This window comes from Pristiophorus japonicus, chromosome 29, assembly GCF_044704955.1.
Source record: "Pristiophorus japonicus isolate sPriJap1 chromosome 29, sPriJap1.hap1, whole genome shotgun sequence".
Taxonomy (NCBI): domain Eukaryota; kingdom Metazoa; phylum Chordata; class Chondrichthyes; family Pristiophoridae; genus Pristiophorus; species Pristiophorus japonicus.
The window spans coordinates 8,682,758-8,702,379 of record NC_092005.1 but is presented as its reverse complement, the minus strand read 5'-3'; positions in this window follow the sequence as shown (position 1 = coordinate 8,702,379).

Genomic DNA, 19,622 nt, shown 5'->3' with positions numbered 1-19,622 from the left:
TCCACATATCATTCCACACATCATTCCACACATCATTCCACACAACATTCTACACAGCATTCCAAACATGATTGCACACATCATTCCACACCTCATTCCACACCTCATTCCACACATCATTCCACACAGCATTCCACACATCATTCCACACAACATTCCAAATATCATCCAATCATCATTCCTCATATCATTCCACGCATCATTCCACATCTCATTCCAGACATCATTCCACACATCATTCCACACCTCATTCCACACGTCATTCCACACATCATTCCACACATCAGTCCACACGGCATTCCAAATATCATTCCACACCTCATTCCACACCTCATTCCACACATCATTCCTCACGTAATTCCACGCGTCATTCCACACAGCATTACACACATCATTCTTCACATCAATTCACACCTCATTCCACACCTCATTCCACACCTCATTCCACACATCATTCCACACATCATTGCACACATCATTCCAAACATCATTCCATACATCATTCCACAAATCATTCCACACATCATTTAAACACCTCATTCCACTCATCATTCCACGCATCATTCCACACCTCATTCCACAACTCATTCAACACATCATTCCACACATCATTCCACACGTCACTCCACACATCATTCCACACATTATTCCAAACATCATTCCACACCTCATTCCACTCATCATTCCACGCATCATTCCACACCTCATTCCACAACTCATTCAACACATCATTCCACACATCATTCCACACATCATTCCACACCTCATTCCAGACCTCATTCCAGACCTCATTCCACACATCATTGCATACTTCATTGCACATATCATTCCACACAACATTCCACGTATCATTCCACAACATTCAACACATAATTCCACACATCAATCCAAACTTCATTCCATCCCTCATTCCACACCTCCTTGAAAACCTCATTACACACATCATTCCATACCTCATTCCACACCCTATTCCACACCTCATTCCACAAATCATTCCACAACATTCAACACATCATTCCACACATCAATCCACACATCATTCCATCCCTCATTCCACACGTCATTGAACAACTCATTCCACACATCATTCCACACATCATTCCACACATCATTTAAATTTTCAATCTACATCACATTCCACGTAACATTCCACGCAACATTCCACACATCATTCCACACATCATTCCATATATCATTCCAAATGTCATTCGACACATCATTCCACACATCTTTCCACACTTCATTCCACACATCATTCCTCACCTCATTCCACACATCATTCCAATTTTCTTTCTACATCACATTCCACACATCATTCCACACGTCATTCCACAACATTCCACACTTCATTCCACACATCAGACCATACCTCATTCTTCACCTCATTCCACACATCATTCCACACATTATTGCAAACATCATTCCACACACCATTGACACATCATTCCGTACCTCATTCCAAACATCATTCCACACATCATTCCAAACATCATTCCACACATTATTCCACACCTCATTCCATACATCATTCAACACATCATTCCACACATCATTGACACATCATGGCATACCTCATTCCACACCTCATTCCACATATCATTCCACGCATCATTCCACATATCATTCCACGCATCATTCCACATCTAATTCCACACATCATTCCACACATCATTCCGCACGTCATTCCATACATCATTACACACATCATTCCACATAGCATTCCACACATCATTCCACACAACATTCCACACATCATTGCACACAACATTCCACACATCATTCCACACATCATTCCACATTTCATTTACACATCATTCTGTTAGCGTTAGTGTTTTCTTAGAAGAATCACTCAACACTCAGGGTCGGTTCCAATGCTGAAGCAGCTTTTATTACGCTCAGCGGGAAGGAAAAACTCAGGACCGTATCCAGGTTTCTCTTCACAGAACAAAGAGTTACATGTACCTTTATATGTTTTCCAACAGTTACAAAACGGTTTCCTACAGTTACACAGCCCATCACGGCTGGACACAAGCCAATCATAACGATTATAGATTACATATAGGTTCTTTTAATCCAATAGAATTCTCCTAGTAACCAGGGAACCATTGTCAATTTGGGCTGATTGATGACTTTATATGTTCTCTCCCTAGTTCTTTCATCTGGGAGAAATAATTGGTTTGTAGCCTTGTTTACAGCAAATGGTTTCCCTCTTATCTTTCTTCCTGGGAAATTAATTGGTTTATGGCCTTGTTCACAGGAGATGGTTTCCTTCTTATCTCTGTCTTCCCAGGCATTCCTACAGTGGGCCTCACAGGGTTATTGCTCGGTCAGTGAACGTTCAACAGTTCACAGCTTGACTACCTGGTTTCCCATCATGCCTGGGCAGCCATTTTATGTGTGTGTCCATTTAAGCTTATGTGAGTTTTAAATATCCAGCAGGTGCCTAATGCCTAAGTCTATATATATCTACTCTCTACAACAATTCCCCCCTTTCGGTAAAGGGACTAGTCCTAGTCCCCTTTTAACCGACCGTACTGCCTTTATCTGATATTTGTGCACGGCCCGGTATTCCTTGCCTCAACGTGCTGGCCAGTCACGCGGTTTCAGGAGTCCCGGTTGCTTAGATCAAATTAACAAAGGCTAGCTCCTCCCGTCCCCTTATCAAACAGGCTTGTTTAATATCCAGGGAACGGTGATTGGTCCGTTTCCGCCGTTTGTGGCGCCTGCATACTTGGCAGGCCATCACGCCCCATGTTATTGCTAAGATTCATTGTATTCCGACCAGTGTGTGTGAAATAATTCGGATCCATGGGTGGATGTTCACATTTATTCCCCAGTCCCAGACTTTTCTCCACCAACTCTGACTTTGTAAGTCTACCTCGGTATCTTCCAGTTCTTTAATTTTAGTTTGTATCATGTGATAGAGTTTTACGGATTGCCCCACTCTGAGCCTTAACTCCCGTAACACCTCGGTTAGATGTGGGATAGGGACTTGCTCTGGTTCGTCATAATCCTGCAAATGATCATGGAGCTGATCAGTTACTTCAATAACTTCGGACTTCCGGCGCCTAACCTGGGTGATATGCGCTTGCCCGATCGCGGCAGGTCGTAGTGGTGTAAAGCAAATGTTTGGCTGCGGTATAGGGCACTGTAGGTCATTGTACTGGTATGAACGCTCTGTGGTAGAGACGCAGTATCTTCCCCTCCCTCCGTAGCCTGCCCTCGCGAAGTGCATGTGTGCGGGCACTATTTCTAGTACACACCCATTGGTTCGGTTAAACCCGCACTCGTCTAGTTCGCCTCGGCCCACCGGGTGAGGGCATACTGTGATTTCCCCCCTTTGCTTGCAATCTGCTAGGGAAATCCCGGTAAGTATGTTGTTTCGACGAACGGCAGAGGTGGTGGTTAGGTAGTAGCGTATGGAGACATTTTCCCGTATTACTCCGATATTCTCTAGTTGGTATAAGGGGAACGGCCCTGAGTCCGGCGTTGCTATAGGGATCAACAGGACTATCCCTATCCCGGTAGTCCTACCCATCTGGCAATCTAGAATTGCGGGGTATACTCGGGTCAGTCCCTTCAGAGTACAATTATCCAGTGTCCCCCTTTGGTTCGCCAACTGAGCTAAATGTGAACTGTCTATCCAATCGGGTACTTCCCCGCGTTGGATCTGGTCGAGGTTGTGGCGGAAATTTCCCACCATCCACAGCCCATAAGCATGACAGAGTTGCCCCTGTCTTTGCTTTATTGTATCTTCTTGTTCTCTATCAATGAGGTGATTGATGGTTTTAGCGTGAGCTTCCAGGACTGAGATGCCATCCAGCTGGATTTCGACACCCTCCTTTCCTAGGATGGCCTGGTCTTCCTGGTTTTGCTCCACCCTCTCCAATAACCCCTTCATCACCCCTTTAAGCTGTTCTACCCTCTCATTTAGCCCTTGTATGTCTATCGAGTTCACTACGGAGGTTCCTGTATTGAAAACGGTAGCAACATCATTTACTATTTCCCTCTTCATCCTGGGGGCTAACCCCTGTCCCCGGAACTTACTGGCACCCATTGCATCGGCAGCCTGCTGCATTACGACTTTACTTAATACATTGTACATCTTCCTTGACTGTTCGGTACAATATTCCGGCATCTGGATGCCTGAAATATTGATCAGAACAGGCACAATTTCATGTTTAACATTATCATACAACAGTTCCCCCTCGCTGTACATTACAATCCCATTCTCTGGTCCCTTCGTAGTTATGGGGCAAGGCAGTTCCTCGGGCAATGTAGTGATTCTTATGGGGCGCGGTGTCGGAGGGGGTGAGAAACATACATACAATGATATTGCAGCCGCCCCCGCCTCCTCGTAATACCCACACAGCCCCATTCCCTTCTTGCGGATGACTGATTGCTGGGATTGTCCCGGAGGAGCACAAATTATGCCGAAAGTACATTCATCAGGCCCTTTGACATCCCTCCGTTTAATGCATCTGCTCCTTATACCCGTGGAGCACTGTACACATACCCTTATTCTTATTAGGATTCACTTGTAACCATGCTTTAAAATAAGTCCTGTCCTTGCTCCAGTCCTTGGCTGCTGGAATGCACATTCCGTCCGTTAAATTAAACAAGACTCCATAGTTCATATAGTTGTTTATTTCCAGCGTGCTCTGCTGTCCGTCGGTGTTGCCCAGGGTACGTGCATGTCGCAGGGCTATCCATATTACGAGTAGCGCCGTTCGTATTCCCATTCCGGTAAGTATTATCTGTAATTTTAAACAGACGGCCTGGTCGTCACCAGGGGTTAAGTTTTTTTGCTCTACGAGTGTCCCTGTCACCCTGCAAAATCAGAAGCACAAGGTTATAATCGAACCATTTCGAGCTGAATCTGTAGGGCGTGCGCCCGTGTCTTTACCCACTTAAATATTACCCAAACTCCTATGACCAAGGCCAAAGCTATTCCTCCAAACATCGCTGTCTGCTTTACCGTTAGGTTGGGTTTGTGGACTACACCTACCCACTGTGGGGTACATTGGCTCTATTGCCAGAGGTGATGGTGCTATGGCTGCGCACTGCACTATCCGTCGAGTCCCGTTATCTCTTCCAGCCTGTTTATCTTAGCTTTTAACTCTTCAATTTGTTTTATTGAATATCTATTTCTTTATTGTATCAGGCAAGTATTATTACATAAGCTAGTTCTGTTTTTATTTTTGTTTCCTGTTAGGTGAGTTTTTTTTTTCCTATTAAGAAATCCAAATTAATAATGTTCAGTATAAAACGGCTGTCAATGGAAAGGGTTAACTCCTTTCCAGGTTTGTAAGAAGACCTGATGTCATTACGTGACTTCACGTAATCATCTGAAAAAAAAGTCTTTGTGCCTTCAAAACTGGCTTCGAAATTAGGAATCCGTTAAAAACAGCATAAATCATTAGAGTAAACTCCAATGTTTTCTTAACTTCTAATTCAAGTACTTGCCAAAGAATTTTTTTTTAAAATTGTTTTTAAACAAGACCACACATACAATAGCGATTTTGTTTACTGAAATTCAATTCTGTTTTTTTTTATTTCTCTCTTTCTCCTCGTTATCTTCAAAACCCTCCTGCTTGTTTAGACTGTTCGGGACATTTTTGATAAACACTGTCCATTTTAGAAATCTTTTCAAACTGCATTGAAACTTTTGAAAATTCGAATCCATGTAGAGTGTTTTTTACTTATTCCAATTATTTTTTTTTCTCTTCTAATTAAACCAATATCTTTTTCACAGCAAACATCAACTAGTATTTAGTAAGTTATGTCTTTTTCCATTTAGTCCGTTACATCTTTTTTTTTTTCTTTCTTCAAATTAGGTTTTGTATTTTACACGGAGGGTTCGTAACTCCATAAAGTTGTTAATTTGTTTACTTTCAAAGTGGCGTCTTTATCTTTTTCTTTTTCTCCATAACTGGAATGGAGACCAGCTTTGAGAGTTTGAGTGCTGCCTTTCGTTATCTCAAAATGCTCCAGTTTCAAAGCCGTTACTAAAGCTTGCTGTTTTTTTTAACATTTTCCAAAAGTTCCTTTTACACCTTCGCAGATAGCTCGCCACTTGCCCAGGAGTTTGACCTGATCAGATTTAATTTAATCTTTTTTTTTAAATCCACCTCAGTATTTCCTGTGCCTTCTCTGAATATCTCAAAATCCCAATTCAAACGTTGTAATTTCAATCTTTATTTAAAACTTTTTTTTTTAGAAGCTCTTTTTTTTTAAAGCATTCTTTATCTCATTCCGAGACTAAATTTATGTCTTTCAACCCAATCAATCATTGCATGTTTTCTTTCAGCAAGTAAGTGAGCATGTCAAATAAATATTTTGCTCAACAAACCTATTCTTTATTTGTTTATTCTCCTAGCTCCGTAACTTATCATCCGAATAAATCCACACCTGCGTTTCTAACTTAAATGTCTTAAAACTTCCCACATACAGGACAACATTACAAAGGGTTTAAAAAAAAGACTTTCACTCTGTTTCTAAAATAAACAGACACTTGCATTCCTCTTCCAACCAGGCTTTCGGAACATGAAAACATAAAACAAAAATTCATTCTGCAGTCAAAAATCACACAGACACTTCTCACTCAACGATCAGACATTTACAACAGTCTCTCTTCTTGTTTTGGCCGGCTCTATTTTTGGATCCATGACCTTTCAGGGAATTCGTAGTTTTATCTAAATAATTCCTCACATAACTAATTCCTGAGGATTCCACCCTGCTTTAATCATTTTTTCAATTAGCTTCTTTTGTTTTTCCGCCAGGTGGCGGGTAAGCGACCCTTCTGGTCCCCACTCGAGTTTACTTGTTTTCATGGCCATTCCTGGGTAGGACTGGTATCGTTAGGAATCTACTCTCAGCGGTCCACTTTCTTTCTAGCGCGACTTGTAGTAAACTGTCTCTTGGCTACTGTCAGGTCACAAGTTCTGCTGTTACACAAACTTATACAATTCTTAAAAACGCGTTTAAGCAATTCCCGCAGTGCTCTACGTATCCTTAACGACTACCTACCGCCGCTCAGCCCGTTGGTCCGACCCTGTTCACAGGTTTGGATTCAGTTAGCCGCTGTACACCGCTTGGTTCTATCCCGGGGTATTTCAAATTACACTACTGGGTCCGGAAGATGTCTCTCGGTATCACGATCCCACGGTCTAAGTGTGTTCCCTACGCCTACTTGGTTCCTGGCCGTCACGTGGGACAAAAGTCCTCTTAATTCAGGCTCAGGCTAGGCGTTTGAGATATTAGACTGTCTCCTCATGTCGATCAACCAGCTTCCACCTTCCGCACCCTTTATACTTGTTTTTTATACTCACCCGGGTTTTTTTCCAAGGGCGTCCAGCGACTCCGGGAAATCCCGTCGACTACGCCATTGTTAGCGTTAGTGTTTTCTTAGAAGAATCACTCAACACTCAGGGTCGGTTCCAATGCTGAAGCAGCTTTTATTACGCTCAGCGGGAAGGAAAAACTCAGGACCGTATCCAGGTTTCTCTTCACAGAACAAAGAGTTACATGTACCTTTATATGTTTTCCAACAGTTACAAAACGGTTTCCTACAGTTACACAGCCCATCACGGCTGGACACAAGCCAATCATAACGATTATAGATTACATATAGGTTCTTTTAATCCAATAGAATTCTCCTAGTAACCAGGGAACCATTGTCAATTTGGGCTGATTGATGACTTTATATGTTCTCTCCCTAGTTCTTTCATCTGGGAGAAATAATTGGTTTGTAGCCTTGTTTACAGCAAATGGTTTCCCTCTTATCTTTCTTCCTGGGGAATTAATTGGTTTATGGCCTTGTTCACAGGAGATGGTTTCCTTCTTATCTCTGTCTTCCCAGGCATTCCTACAGTGGGCCTCACAGGGTTATTGCTCGGTCAGTGAACGTTGAACAGTTCACAGCTTGACTACCTGGTTTCCCATCATGCCTGGGCAGCCATTTTATGTGTGTGTCCATTTAAGCTTATGTGAGTTTTAAATATCCAGCAGGTGCCTAATGCCTAAGTCTATATATATCTACTCTCTACAACAATTCCCCCCTTTCGGTAAAGGGACTAGTCCTAGTCCCCTTTTAACCGACCGTACTGCCTTTATCTGATATTTGTGCACGGCCCGGTATTCCTTGCCTCAACGTGCTGGCCAGTCACGCGGTTTCAGGAGTCCCGGTTGCTTAGATCAAATTAACAAAGGCTAGCTCCTCCCGTCCCCTTATCAAACAGGCTTGTTTAATATCCAGGGAACGGTGATTGGTCCGTTTCCGCCGTTTGTGGCGCCTGCATACTTGGCAGGCCATCACGCCCCATGTTATTGCTAAGATTCATTGTATTCCGACCAGTGTGTGTGAAATAATTCGGATCCATGGGTGGATGTTCACATTTATTCCCCAGTCCCAGACTTTTCTCCACCAACTCTGACTTTGTAAGTCTACCTCGGTATCTTCCAGTTCTTTAATTTTAGTTTGTATCATGTGATAGAGTTTTACGGATTGCCCCACTCTGAGCCTTAACTCCCGTAACACCTCGGTTAGATGTGGGATAGGGACTTGCTCTGGTTCGTCATAATCCTGCAAATGATCATGGAGCTGATCAGTTACTTCAATAACTTCGGACTTCCGGCGCCTAACCTGGGTGATATGCGCTTGCCCGATCGCGGCAGGTCGTAGTGGTGTAAAGCAAATGTTTGGCTGCGGTATAGGGCACTGTAGGTCATTGTACTGGTATGAACGCTCTGTGGTAGAGACGCAGTATCTTCCCCTCCCTCCGTAGCCTGCCCTCGCGAAGTGCATGTGTGCGGGCACTATTTCTAGTACACACCCATTGGTTCGGTTAAACCCGCACTCGTCTAGTTCGCCTCGGCCCACCGGGTGAGGGCATACTGTGATTTCCCCCCTTTGCTTGCAATCTGCTAGGGAAATCCCGGTAAGTATGTTGTTTCGACGAACGGCAGAGGTGGTGGTTAGGTAGTAGCGTATGGAGACATTTTCCCGTATTACTCCGATATTCTCTAGTTGGTATAAGGGGAACGGCCCTGAGTCCGGCGTTGCTATAGGGATCAACAGGACTATCCCTATCCCGGTAGTCCTACCCATCTGGCAATCTAGAATTGCGGGGTATACTCGGGTCAGTCCCTTCAGAGTACAATTATCCAGTGTCCCCCTTTGGTTCGCCAACTGAGCTAAATGTGAACTGTCTATCCAATCGGGTACTTCCCCGCGTTGGATCTGGTCGAGGTTGTGGCGGAAATTTCCCACCATCCACAGCCCATAAGCATGACAGAGTTGCCCCTGTCTTTGCTTTATTGTATCTTCTTGTTCTCTATCAATGAGGTGATTGATGGTTTTAGCGTGAGCTTCCAGGACTGAGATGCCATCCAGCTGGATTTCGACACCCTCCTTTCCTAGGATGGCCTGGTCTTCCTGGTTTTGCTCCACCCTCTCCAATAACCCCTTCATCACCCCTTTAAGCTGTTCTACCCTCTCATTTAGCCCTTGTATGTCTATCGAGTTCACTACGGAGGTTCCTGTATTGAAAACGGTAGCAACATCATTTACTATTTCCCTCTTCATCCTGGGGGCTAACCCCTGTCCCCGGAACTTACTGGCACCCATTGCATCGGCAGCCTGCTGCATTACGACTTTACTTAATACATTGTACATCTTCCTTGACTGTTCGGTACAATATTCCGGCATCTGGATGCCTGAAATATTGATCAGAACAGGCACAATTTCATGTTTAACATTATCATACAACAGTTCCCCCTCGCTGTACATTACAATCCCATTCTCTGGTCCCTTCGTAGTTATGGGGCAAGGCAGTTCCTCGGGCAATGTAGTGATTCTTATGGGGCGCGGTGTCGGAGGGGGTGAGAAACATACATACAATGATATTGCAGCCGCCCCCGCCTCCTCGTAATACCCACACAGCCCCATTCCCTTCTTGCGGATGACTGATTGCTGGGATTGTCCCGGAGGAGCACAAATTATGCCGAAAGTACATTCATCAGGCCCTTTGACATCCCTCCGTTTAATGCATCTGCTCCTTATACCCGTGGAGCACTGTACACATACCCTTATTCTTATTAGGATTCACTTGTAACCATGCTTTAAAATAAGTCCTGTCCTTGCTCCAGTCCTTGGCTGCTGGAATGCACATTCCGTCCGTTAAATTAAACAAGACTCCATAGTTCATATAGTTGTTTATTTCCAGCGTGCTCTGCTGTCCGTCGGTGTTGCCCAGGGTACGAGCATGTCGCAGGGCTATCCATATTACGAGTAGCGCCGTTCGTATTCCCATTCCGGTAAGTATTATCTGTAATTTTAAACAGACGGCCTGGTCGTCACCAGGGGTTAAGTTTTTTTGCTCTACGAGTGTCCCTGTCACCCTGCAAAATCAGAAGCACAAGGTTATAATCGAACCATTTCGAGCTGAATCTGTAGGGCGTGCGCCCGTGTCTTTACCCACTTAAATATTACCCAAACTCCTATGACCAAGGCCAAAGCTATTCCTCCAAACATCGCTGTCTGCTTTACCGTTAGGTTGGGTTTGTGGACTACACCTACCCACTGTGGGGTACATTGGCTCTATTGCCAGAGGTGATGGTGCTATGGCTGCGCACTGCACTATCCGTCTAGTCCCGTTATCTCTTCCAGCCTGTTTATCTTAGCTTTTAACTCTTCAATTTGTTTTATTGAATATCTATTTCTTTATTGTATCAGGCAAGTATTATTACATAAGCTAGTTCTGTTTTTATTTTTGTTTCCTGTTAGGTGAGTTTTTTTTTTCCTATTAAGAAATCCAAATTAATAATGTTCAGTATAAAACGGCTGTCAATGGAAAGGGTTAACTCCTTTCCAGGTTTGTAAGAAGACCTGATGTCATTACGTGACTTCACGTAATCATCTGAAAAAAAAGTCTTTGTGCCTTCAAAACTGGCTTCGAAATTAGGAATCCGTTAAAAACAGCATAAATCATTAGAGTAAACTCCAATGTTTTCTTAACTTCTAATTCAAGTACTTGCCAAAGAATTTTTTTTTAAATTGTTTTTAAACAAGACCACACATACAATAGCGATTTTGTTTACTGAAATTCAATTCTGTTTTTTTTTTTTATTTCTCTCTTTCTCCTCGTTATCTTCAAAACCCTCCTGCTTGTTTAGACTGTTCGGGACATTTTTGATAAACACTGTCCATTTTAGAAATCTTTTCAAACTGCATTGAAACTTTTGAAAATTCGAATCCATGTAGAGTGTTTTTTACTTATTCCAATTATTTTTTTTTCTCTTCTAATTAAACCAATATCTTTTTCACAGCAAACATCAACTAGTATTTAGTAAGTTATGTCTTTTTCCATTTAGTCCGTTACATCTTTTTTTTTTTCTTTCTTCAAATTAGGTTTTGTATTTTACACGGAGGGTTCGTAACTCCATAAAGTTGTTAATTTGTTTACTTTCAAAGTGGCGTCTTTATCTTTTTCTTTTTCTCCATAACTGGAATGGAGACCAGCTTTGAGAGTTTGAGTGCTGCCTTTCGTTATCTCAAAATGCTCCAGTTTCAAAGCCGTTACTAAAGCTTGCTGTTTTTTTAACATTTTCCAAAAGTTCCTTTTACACCTTCGCAGATAGCTCGCCACTTGCCCAGGAGTTTGACCTGATCAGATTTAATTTAATCTTTTTTTTTAAATCCACCTCAGTATTTCCTGTGCCTTCTCTGAATATCTCAAAATCCCAATTCAAACGTTGTAATTTCAATCTTTATTTAAAACTTTTTTTTTTAGAAGCTCTTTTTTTTTAAAGCATTCTTTATCTCATTCCGAGACTAAATTTATGTCTTTCAACCCAATCAATCATTGCATGTTTTCTTTCGGCAAGTAAGTGAGCATGTCAAATAAATATTTTGCTCAACAAACCTATTCTTTATTTGTTTATTCTCCTAGCTCCGTAACTTATCATCCGAATAAATCCACACCTGCGTTTCTAACTTAAATGTCTTAAAACTTCCCACATACAGGACAACATTACAAAGGGTTTAAAAAAAAGACTTTCACTCTGTTTCTAAAATAAACAGACACTTGCATTCCTCTTCCAACCAGGCTTTCGGAACATGAAAACATAAAACAAAAATTCATTCTGCAGTCAAAAATCACACAGACACTTCTCACTCAACGATCAGACATTTACAACAGTCTCTCTTCTTGTTTTGGCCGGCTCTATTTTTGGATCCATGACCTTTCAGGGAATTCGTAGTTTTATCTAAATAATTCCTCACATAACTAATTCCTGAGGATTCCACCCTGCTTTAATCATTTTTTCAATTAGCTTCTTTTGTTTTTCCGCCAGGTGGCGGGTAAGCGACCCTTCTGGTCCCCACTCGAGTTTACTTGTTTTCATGGCCATTCCTGGGTAGGACTGGTATCGTTAGGAATCTACTCTCAGCGGTCCACTTTCTTTCTAGCGCGACTTGTAGTAAACTGTCTCTTGGCTACTGTCAGGTCACAAGTTCTGCTGTTACACAAACTTATACAATTCTTAAAAACGCGTTTAAGCAATTCCCGCAGTGCTCTACATATCCTTAACGACTACCTACCGCCGCTCAGCCCGTTGGTCCGACCCTGTTCACAGGTTTGGATTCAGTTAGCCGCTGTACACCGCTTGGTTCTATCCCGGGGTATTTCAAATTACACTACTGGGTCCGGAAGATGTCTCTCGGTATCACGATCCCACGGTCTAAGTGTGTTCCCTACGCCTACTTGGTTCCTGGCCGTCACGTGGGACAAAAGTCCTCTTAATTCAGGCTCAGGCTAGGCGTTTGAGATATTAGACTGTCTCCTCATGTCGATCAACCAGCTTCCACCTTCCGCACCCTTTATACTTGTTTTTTATACTCACCCGGGTTTTTTTCCAAGGGCGTCCAGCGACTCCGGGAAATCCCGTCGACTACGCCATTGTTAGCGTTAGTGTTTTCTTAGAAGAATCACTCAACACTCAGGGTCGGTTCCAATGCTGAAGCAGCTTTTATTACGCTCAGCGGGAAGGAAAAACTCAGGACCGTATCCAGGTTTCTCTTCACAGAACAAAGAGTTACATGTACCTTTATATGTTTTCCAACAGTTACAAAACGGTTTCCTACAGTTACACAGCCCATCACGGCTGGACACAAGCCAATCATAACGATTATAGATTACATATAGGTTCTTTTAATCCAATAGAATTCTCCTAGTAACCAGGGAACCATTGTCAATTTGGGCTGATTGATGACTTTATATGTTCTCTCCCTAGTTCTTTCATCTGGGAGAAATAATTGGTTTGTAGCCTTGTTTACAGCAAATGGTTTCCCTCTTATCTTTCTTCCTGGGGAATTAATTGGTTTATGGCCTTGTTCACAGGAGATGGTTTCCTTCTTATCTCTGTCTTCCCAGGCATTCCTACAGTGGGCCTCACAGGGTTATTGCTCGGTCAGTGAACGTTGAACAGTTCACAGCTTGACTACCTGGTTTCCCATCATGCCTGGGCAGCCATTTTATGTGTGTGTCCATTTAAGCTTATGTGAGTTTTAAATATCCAGCAGGTGCCTAATGCCTAAGTCTATATATATCTACTCTCTACAACAATTCCCCCCTTTCGGTAAAGGGACTAGTCCTAGTCCCCTTTTAACCGACCGTACTGCCTTTATCTGATATTTGTGCACGGCCCGGTATTCCTTGCCTCAACGTGCTGGCCAGTCACGCGGTTTCAGGAGTCCCGGTTGCTTAGATCAAATTAACAAAGGCTAGCTCCTCCCGTCCCCTTATCAAACAGGCTTGTTTAATATCCAGGGAACGGTGATTGGTCCGTTTCCGCCGTTTGTGGCGCCTGCATACTTGGCAGGCCATCACGCCCCATGTTATTGCTAAGATTCATTGTATTCCGACCAGTGTGTGTGAAATAATTCGGATCCATGGGTGGATGTTCACATTTATTCCCCAGTCCCAGACTTTTCTCCACCAACTCTGACTTTGTAAGTCTACCTCGGTATCTTCCAGTTCTTTAATTTTAGTTTGTATCATGTGATAGAGTTTTACGGATTGCCCCACTCTGAGCCTTAACTCCCGTAACACCTCGGTTAGATGTGGGATAGGGACTTGCTCTGGTTCGTCATAATCCTGCAAATGATCATGGAGCTGATCAGTTACTTCAATAACTTCGGACTTCCGGCGCCTAACCTGGGTGATATGCGCTTGCCCGATCGCGGCAGGTCGTAGTGGTGTAAAGCAAATGTTTGGCTGCGGTATAGGGCACTGTAGGTCATTGTACTGGTATGAACGCTCTGTGGTAGAGACGCAGTATCTTCCCCTCCCTCCGTAGCCTGCCCTCGCGAAGTGCATGTGTGCGGGCACTATTTCTAGTACACACCCATTGGTTCGGTTAAACCCGCACTCGTCTAGTTCGCCTCGGCCCACCGGGTGAGGGCATACTGTGATTTCCCCCCTTTGCTTGCAATCTGCTAGGGAAATCCCGGTAAGTATGTTGTTTCGACGAACGGCAGAGGTGGTGGTTAGGTAGTAGCGTATGGAGACATTTTCCCGTATTACTCCGATATTCTCTAGTTGGTATAAGGGGAACGGCCCTGAGTCCGGCGTTGCTATAGGGATCAACAGGACTATCCCTATCCCGGTAGTCCTACCCATCTGGCAATCTAGAATTGCGGGGTATACTCGGGTCAGTCCCTTCAGAGTACAATTATCCAGTGTCCCCCTTTGGTTCGCCAACTGAGCTAAATGTGAACTGTCTATCCAATCGGGTACTTCCCCGCGTTGGATCTGGTCGAGGTTGTGGCGGAAATTTCCCACCATCCACAGCCCATAAGCATGACAGAGTTGCCCCTGTCTTTGCTTTATTGTATCTTCTTGTTCTCTATCAATGAGGTGATTGATGGTTTTAGCGTGAGCTTCCAGGACTGAGATGCCATCCAGCTGGATTTCGACACCCTCCTTTCCTAGGATGGCCTGGTCTTCCTGGTTTTGCTCCACCCTCTCCAATAACCCCTTCATCACCCCTTTAAGCTGTTCTACCCTCTCATTTAGCCCTTGTATGTCTATCGAGTTCACTACGGAGGTTCCTGTATTGAAAACGGTAGCAACATCATTTACTATTTCCCTCTTCATCCTGGGGGCTAACCCCTGTCCCCGGAACTTACTGGCACCCATTGCATCGGCAGCCTGCTGCATTACGACTTTACTTAATACATTGTACATCTTCCTTGACTGTTCGGTACAATATTCCGGCATCTGGATGCCTGAAATATTGATCAGAACAGGCACAATTTCATGTTTAACATTATCATACAACAGTTCCCCCTCGCTGTACATTACAATCCCATTCTCTGGTCCCTTCGTAGTTATGGGGCAAGGCAGTTCCTCGGGCAATGTAGTGATTCTTATGGGGCGCGGTGTCGGAGGGGGTGAGAAACATACATACAATGATATTGCAGCCGCCCCCGCCTCCTCGTAATACCCACACAGCCCCATTCCCTTCTTGCGGATGACTGATTGCTGGGATTGTCCCGGAGGAGCACAAATTATGCCGAAAGTACATTCATCAGGCCCTTTGACATCCCTCCGTTTAATGCATCTGCTCCTTATACCCGTGGAGCACTGTACACATACCCTTATTCTTATTCTCATTTTATGTGTGTGTCCATTTAAGCTTATGTGAGTTTTAAATATCCAGCAGGTGCCTAATGCCTAAGTCTATATATATCTACTCTCTACAACAATTCCACACTTCATTCCACACATCATTCCATAACATTCCACACATCATTAAACACATCATTCCACACGACATTCCATACCTCATTCCAAACATCATTCCACACATCATTCCACACATCATTCCACACATTATTCCACACCTCATTTCATACATCATTCAACATATCATTCCACACATCATTGACACATCATTGCATACCTCATTCCATACCTCATTCCACATATCATTCCACGCATCATTCCACATCTAATTCCACACATCATTCCACACTTCATTTCGCACGTCATTCCATACATCATTCCACATATCATTCCACACAGCATTCCACACATCATTCCACACAGCATTCCACACATTATTGCACACAACATTCCACACATCATTCCACACCTCATTCCACATTTCATTTACACATCATTCCACACCTCATTCCACACATCATTCCATAACATTCCACACATCATTACACACATCATTCGAGGAGGCGGGAGCTCGGAGCAGCGCGAGTCCGGGGTCGGCGAGAGGCCTATAAAGGCCAGCGGGAGCTCGGAGCAGTCAGTCGAGGAGGCGGGAGCTCGGAGCAGCGCGAGTCCGGGGTCGGCGAGAGGCGTACCGGTGCAGCTGCAGGGAGAAGGCAAAGATACAAAGGTGACGTCACAGCCTAGGGGGTAAGTGATTGGCTGGTGATTGGTGAGTAGTTTTTCTTTTTCTTCTTATATTGGTCAGTAACTTTTAACATTGTTATTACCAGTTTAAGTGTATCTAAGGGTTAAGACATGGCAGGAGAGCTCAGTCGGGTGTTATGCTCCTCCTGTACCATGTGGGAACTCAGGGACGCTTCCGGTGTCCCTGACGACTACGTGTGCGGGAAGTGTGTCCACCTCCAGCTCCTGACCGACCGCGTTGCGGAGTTGGAGCTGAGGGTGGATTCACTCTGGAGCATCCACGATGCTGAGAATGACGTGAGTATCACGTGTAGTGAGTTGGTCTTACCGCAGGGAAAGGGTCCACAGCCAGATAGGGAATGGAAGACCAGCAGGAAGAGTAGAGCAAGGAAGGTAGTGCAGGAGTCCCCTGTGGTCATCCCCCTGCAAAACAGATACACTGCTTTGGGTGCTGTTGAGGGGAATGACTCATCAGGGGAGGGCAGCAGCAGCCAAGTTCATGGCACCGTGGCTGGCTCTGCTGCACAGGAGGGCAAGAAAAAGAGTGGGAGAGCAATAGTGATAGGGGATTCAATTGTGAGGGGAATAGATAGGCGTTCCTGCGGCCGCAACCGAGACTCCAGGATGGTATGTTGCCTCCCTGGTGCAAGGGTCAAGGATGTCTCGGAGCGGGTACAGGACATTCTGAAATGGGAGGGAGAACAGCCAGTTGTCGTCGTGCACATTGGTACCAACGACATAGGCAAAAAAAGGGATGAGGTCCTACGAAACGAATTTAAGGAGCTAGGAGCTAAATTAAAAAGTAGGACCTCAAAAGTAGTAATCTCGGGATTGCTACCAGTGCCACGTGATAGTCAGAGTAGGAATCGCAGGATAGCGCAGATGAATACGTGGCTTGAGCAGTGGTGCAGCAGGGAGGGATTCAAATTCCTGGGGCATTGGGACCGGTTCTGGGGGAGGTGGGACCAGTACAAGCCGGACGGTCTGCACCTGGGCAGGACTGGAACCAATGTCCTAGGGGGAGTGTTTGCTAGTGCTGTTGGGGAGGATTTAAACTAATATGGCAGGGGGATGGGAACCAATGCAGGGAGACAGAGGGAAACAAAAAGGAGACAAAAGCAAAAGACAGAAAGGAGATGAGGAAAGGTGGAGGGCAGAGAAACCCAAGGCAAAAAACAAAAAGGGCCACTGTACAGCAAAATTCTAAAAGGACAAAGGGTGTTAATAAAACAAGCCTGAAGGCTTTGTGTCTGAATGCAAGGAGTATCCGCAATAAGGTGGATGAATTAATTGTGCAAATAGATGTTAACAAATATGATGTGATTGGGATTACGGAGACGTGGCTCCAGGATGATCAGGGCTGGGAACTCAACATTCAGGGGTATTCAACATTCAGGAAGGATAGAATAAAAGGAAAAGGAGGTGGGGTAGCATTGCTGGTTAAAGAGGAGATTAATGCAATAGTTAGGAAAGACATTAGCTTGGATGATGTGGAATCTATATGGGTAGAGCTGCAGAACACCAAAGGGCAAAAAACGTTAGTAGGAGTTGTGTACAGACCTCCAAACAGTAATAGGGATGTTGGGGAGGGCATCAAACAGGAAATTAGGGGTGCATGCAATAAAGGTGTAGCAGTTATAATGGGTGACTTTAATATGCACATAGATTGGGCTAGCCAAACTGGAAGCAATACGGTGGAGGAGGATTTCCTGGAGTGCATAAGGGATGGTTTTCTAGACCAATATGTTGAGGAACCAACTAGGGGGGAGGCCATCTTAGACTGGGTGTTGTGTAATGAGAGAGGATTAATTAGCAATCTCATTGTGCGAGGCCCCTTGGGGAAGAGTGACCATAATATGGTGGAATTCTGCATTAGGATGGAGAATGAAACAGTAATTTCAGAGACCATGGTCCAGAACTTAAAGAAGGGTAACTTTGAAGGTATGAGGCGAGAATTGGCTAGGATAGATTGGCGAATGATACTTAGGGGGTTGACTGTGGATGGGCAATGGCAGACATTTAGAGACCGCATGGATGAAGTACAACAATTGTACATTCCTGTCTGGCGTAAAAATAAAAAGGGGAAGGTGGCTCAACCGTGGCTATCTAGGGAAATCAGGGATAGTATTAAAGCCAAGGAAGTGGCATACAAATTGGCCAGAAATAGCAGCGAACCTGGGGACTGGGCGAAATTTAGAACTCAGCAGAGGAGGACAAAGGGTTTGATTAGGACAGGGAAAATGGAGTACGAGAAGAAGCTTGCAGGGAACATTAAGGCGGATTGCAAAAGTTTCTATAGGTATGTAAAGAGAAAAAGGTTGGTGAAGACAAACGTAGGTCCACTGCAGTCAGAATCAGGGGAAGTCATAACGGGGAACAAAGAAATGGCGGACCAATTGAACAAGTACTTTGGTTCGGTATTCACTAAGGAGGATACAAACAACCTTCCGGATATAAAAGGGGTCAGAGGGTCTAGTAAGGAGGGGGAACTGAGGGAAATCTTTATTAGTCGGGAAATTGTTTTGGGGAAATTGATGGGATTGAAGGCCGATAAATCCCCAGGGCCTGATGGATTGCATCCTAGAGTACTTAAGGAGGTGGCCTTGGAAATAGCGGATGCATTGACAGTCATTTTCCAACATTCCATTGACTCTGGATCAGTTCCTATGGAGTGGAGGGTAGCCAATGTAACCCCACTTTTTAAAAAAGGAGGGAGAGAGAAAACAGGGAATTATAGACCGGTCAGCCTGACCTCAGTAGTGGGTAAAATGATGGAATCAATTATCAAGGATGTCATAGCAGTGCATCTGGAAAATGGTGACATGATAGGTCCAAGTCAGCATGGATTTGTGAAAGGGAAATCATGCTTGACAAATCTTCTGGAATTTTTTGAGGATGTTTCCAGTAAAGTGGACAAAGGAGAACCAGTTGATGTGGTATATTTGGACTTTCAGAAGGCTTTCGACAAGGTCCCACACAAGAGATTAATGTGCAAAGTTAAAGCACATGGGATTGGGGGTAGTGTGCTGATGTGGATTGAGAACTGGTTGTCAGACAGGAAGCAAAGAGTAGGAGTAAACGGGTACTTTTCAGAATGGCAGGCAGTGACTAGTGGAGTGCCGCAAGGTTCTGTGCTGGGGCCCCAGCTGTTTACATTGTACATTAATGATTTAGACGAGGGGATTAAAT